Genomic DNA, 5,410 nt, shown 5'->3' on the forward strand with positions numbered 1-5,410 from the left:
TTACTCTGGTGTTCCTTCGGGAATCATCACCTGGGAAAAAGAACAAAAAACTAAACTAGAGAAATATTTTTACTCTTTTTCCAACGCTGGTTTTATGCAGAGAATTCCTGTGATCAAAAGCATCTCAATACGAGGGTTAATTTGAGCATAATAATGTCGTAAAATCTCACAAATTAGCTATTTTTCATCTTTCTTTCTGTCAGGCATTCCTCCTGCCCTCTGCCATGCCTGCACCACTACAGCAGGTCTGTGTAAATAGCTGCCATCTGGAAATCTCTTTAACAGCAGAGGGTGCCAAAGCTTTTCAGTTTTACATTTCCTAGGCACACTGAATCTCACCACCTTTAAACCTTCCTATTTAGGCACAAGATTATGTTTCTATATCATGATTTAAAGAAATACAATTTGCTCAATCGAACCAATTGAACTAGCTTAATGGGGGTGGGAGAGGGGTGGGGACTTAATGTAAAGGCAAAAACCTACTGGGGCCCCCTTCACACATCGTTGTCATATGAACCATCAACACCATATTACATAATCCCTGTGAGCTGCTCACTATCAGCATATTCCACTAGATTCACTTCAAAGTGATTCAAAAGCTGACTTACCTCGTCTTCTGTCTACTTTATTAGACTTATTTGTTCTACAGGAGCTGAGATGTCCAATCTGGATGAAATGGAAACATGATACAAATAATTAGGCTTACAGCACTGCTGTCTGTCTCATATTCTCTCTTATGTTCCTCCTTTATTTCTTTGTCATCCCAACTAATTTCACAGCAATATTTTAATGAGAAAGCCTAGGGTTACACATACAGAGTTACCTGTAATGCAGCCATTATCACACAGCATCTATTTCTGATAATTAGAACTCACTTAGGAAGCAATAGTTACCATGCTAACACAACCATGTCAAGCACTGTTAATATTACAGGCAAACTTTTGTTCTTCAGATTGAGCTATTGTGAAAAACACTCTTCCCTGACACTGCAGTGAAGTGTATTGAGTTACTACTGTACCATGGTACCTGTTCTGTGTGTGCATCTGACCCAGGAGTGAATCCCTCTCACCATCTGTTATGATAGAGGGAGAAACAGGGAGAGCAAGAGGATGTGACGGAATATGAAATATGTTTTGAGTGTGTGAAAACAAATGAACAATCTCTGCTTGTGCTTTTTTGTTGTTGTTGTTGTTGTCAAAGATAGAGCAAGATGTGCCATATTTTCCCTCACATGAAAATTCCATGATGCTAATTGTTTGTTTCGAGGTCATCACAATGCCACAGTGTTTCCTGCATCTGTTCACATCTTATTTGTTTTCACAGTGCTGCAGCTCAGGTGAGTAACATTATCTCCTGATGGTGCATCCTATCATTTGGAGCCCCTGCGTGCTGAGCTGACTGTAAGTTAATTCTGTCGGTTGGAATGAGCATCTTTCTGACATTTAAACCACAGGGAGCCCCTGATATGTTGGCAGCAAGAATAATAGTGCATGCACCATGAAAGTACAGAGACAGATATATAGCAGCATAATCTAAAGATTGTCTCAGGAATCTTTAGTTTCAAGTGCCAGCATGAGCTTGTGAAGCAGAAGGCTGGCCGGCACTGCAAGTGACAGATGTCTGATATATTTGGCATGGATTAGCTAAAAGCTTATTTCTGCACCTTCTCTGTCACTGGAGCTCATACTCCTCAGACAATTCACCAGTTTCCAAATTATGTGCAGACTGTGAAGCATCCAAGCAACATATATGGAGGTTGTCCAACTTGTGCACGTAAAAAAAAGAAGTCAGATGATTACATTTCAAGGTCAACTAATATGCAGTAGTGTGAGATATTTCTTTAACATTTTTTGTTAGCTGTGACCCGCTGTGTGAAAATACAAAAAAACACCTGTCAACATAGACCCAGTTTCTTCTTTCGCTAGTATCGATAAATAACAGATTATTAATTTCATCACTGAAATGGCTGTGTGGTGGGACATAACAGCATAAATATTAGCATTTGACCAATTTATTTTTTCACAGCAAAGTCAAAAGTGGACTGATAAATCCCTTTCCACTAATGCACAGTAAAAAGCTCTATCCACCTCACATAATGTTCCATCCAGCATCGCCCACAGTGATGGCCAGTCAAATTGGATTAAGCTGAGGTGGCTTGGGGCTTCTCTGCAGCTGCTGCTGTTTGATATGGGGTTTAGGTGTGCTGCAAGTGTTAACTTGGCTAGACTTAAAAGACTTGCAGAGACACATTAATATTTTATATGAAACTACAGACTATGATGCCAATGAGTCATTGGCCTAACAAAAAAGGGAATGTTATAATATGTGACGATTATGTAGGCCTACAGCGTCAGTCTTTCAACTCAGGGCAGTGATGACATTTCTATTCAGTTTGTTTTTATCCCTCATTAATGCAGGGGTCAGTACTCAAAATAAAAAAAACAGATAACAACCAATTATCAAGCAAAACTTTTATGTAAAGTGTATGATTTAATGCAACTCTTGCATTTATGTTCATTCAAAATGTTTCTTTATGTATCTTAAACTCAATGTTAAACTTTTAACTGTGCCTGACCTATAATATCACAGAGATTTAAAGAAATCAACCAATAACAACAGCGTCATTGTGATAGAAGACATACGTTTTTCTTAGCCTGGATTCCAACAGAAGGCAGCAAGCCATGTGGCCACAAGGATGGCCAGAACTTGATCCCTTGCCAAAGTGCCTTAAGGTACAGTACCACAAATGGCCTCTGGAAGCTGTCCTCACAACAGACTCTTGTATATGGACTGTGATTATATAGCCCATTAGGAGCAACTTGAGGTTCAGTGTTTTGCCCAAGGGCACTTTGACAGGAAGAGCCACTAAACCCCTAAGCCACAGTGGACTTTGACATCGGAGATTGTGGTTTCTATCCTGTCTCTCCAGTCAACATTGGTTTCTTTTTCAAACGTTGTGTACATTTCTCCAGACTTCAATCAAGGAGGTTTAAAGTCACTTTTTTTTATCAACTTATGAGAATGGTTGGTCTTAAGGACATTCTTTATTCTTCCTCCAAGGAAATTCATCATTTTATATTTTCTATAAGGGAGGTCTGCTTCCCTTGATATTGGTGTCCTTACTCAAGTATTTCTGTTTTGTGAGAGCATGTGACATGCCTTCTCCTGTTTTCTATTCTGGACATTTGCTTTTATAGATACATATTCAGTAAGGTCACAACACAAATAATGTTGTAACTGTGACAGTTTCTTCAATACACCCAAGTAATATTGGAGGCGAAACTCAGATCTTAACGCAAGGTGTTTTACACTGGACTACTCATAAAAAATTATTTACTTCTCTTTTCATGGGGTACAATATAATCAGGATAAAAACATTGAAATTGTGGTAAATACATCAAAAAATGAAACCAACGAAATCATCATATCCAATCTACCTGGTACAGGCACCAATGAAAAGATTAACAATGACACATACATCTAGTGGTGCATTTTTCTAAAATGACAGTAGTAAATTATATTTTTAATTTTTCTCTTTGGGGTATTTATGTATGTGTCGTGAAGCCTCTTTGCCATATAAACTTCATTTTAAAGGGGTCATTAGGTTAGATGGATATTTAATGGTTTCTGTAATCTTTCTCTGTATCTCATGTGGTGGCTTCAGGTTTCTGCAATAAAACTGTAATGAAATTTTCAGGCTAATCAATGGAAAGATTTCTGTTCTGACAGGAGACAAGGGATTGAAAGGGAATGAAGAAGGGGCCAAAAAAAAAAACAGAAATATAAAATAAAAAAAGAGAGTTGACATTGCCATGGGAACGGCTGCATCTTGTGCATTCAAAGAGTGAGCTGCTGTGGAAAGGAGCAGGGCATCTGACCACATATTTTATAATATTGTAACAAACTCCTCACCCAACTCTGCCTGCAAAGGAATGTTGGGAATGAGATCAGTATTGTAAAACAGTTAACATGTTAGCTATAAAGGAAAAGAAGCTTAACAAGAGGTTGTTCTGTTGGGGTTTCAGCATAGAGGATACGCCGATGACGCTTGAGGATGCCGCTTTATGATTATATATGAATATATGCATTGACTTATAGCTAACACCATCATCAGTAAGCTACCCTTATTTGTTCTTGATAATTTAATGTGATATGCATCAACTGAGAGTTGGTTCCTTCTAAGGTGACTTGACTCCTGTATAAGCAGACACCGAGCTACACTGCCTACACAGTGTGTATTATAATCACCATAAGCAGTCAGATCTTTAAGCAGAAATCAACTAAATTTCTTTAGAATCTTTCTGCGTGCAAACTACAAAGTACCGTAAACTACAAAGAGCTGGACCAAAAGCCAAGTTCAGTGAGAGTGATTCAATGCATAGAAACCATGTGATGTTCTGTTTACATAAATTTTTCATTATATCTTTTTATTCTGTGCTCCTGCATTAAAGAGAAGTTGCATATTCTTGTATCTTTTCAGACTTTTATGCATGAAACTTCAACGGAGACTATAAACATCACAGAAAATCCCTGTATGTCACTGATAAGGCCTTTACAGTGATATGGATCAGAAGGGCATTAGAGTCTGGTGGATCAATAACTGCAGATGTTCTGCCTGCACAAAACCACCAATCTTTAAGAAGGGGGCTTACTATGGCACGATTGACAAATTAGGTCTGCAGGGCTTAATGACTAAAAGATAACAGGATAAAAGCTCACCACAGGCTTTCTTAATCTAGAGTTAGAACATTTATTACTCACTGTAAAATTATCAACTTTGAAATAAATCCAGCATTTAAAAAAGCTAAAATTGTATGGTGGTTTAAATTCATGAATATCTGGTCAAATGTGGATGGTGTGATGTCATATTCAGATATTTCCAGCAGAAATAGAGTTCAGTTTAAATTTAGAAACATTCATTGATTGAAATCATCAATGTCAGGTTCTCACACTTCCAATGGCTTCCTTCTACAGCGGCCATTTTGCAGCAATAATACAGACTGAAATAGATGGCTGGGCAGAGATAATAATTTCTCCACCGACGATGGACAGTAGACCACAATGCAGCTTGGCAGATGAACATTTTTTATTACTGCAAAAACTCAAGAAGATGACATATGACAAAGAGTGGCAAAGAGTTAACTACAACATATAGTCATTTTACACCCATTAAATATATCTTTGCTGCTGTAGAGATTTATTTTTCTCACAAAATTCTTCCTGGTTAAACATTGATCATACTAATCCTTTTTATTAAATGTGAAAGTTTTATATGTAAAGTGCCAAATCCTAATAGAAGTTATCTCAAGACACTTTTCATATACACTTGACCATACTCCTTGTAAAATGATCTTCTGTCCAGTATTTTGAATATGTTGTGCTTAGACAGTGAAGGGCGAAATTAGACTTT

Source organism: Morone saxatilis, unplaced genomic scaffold (genome assembly GCF_004916995.1).
Source record: "Morone saxatilis isolate NCDOM2014 unplaced genomic scaffold, NCSU_SB_2.0 Contig19, whole genome shotgun sequence".
Taxonomy (NCBI): domain Eukaryota; kingdom Metazoa; phylum Chordata; class Actinopteri; family Moronidae; genus Morone; species Morone saxatilis.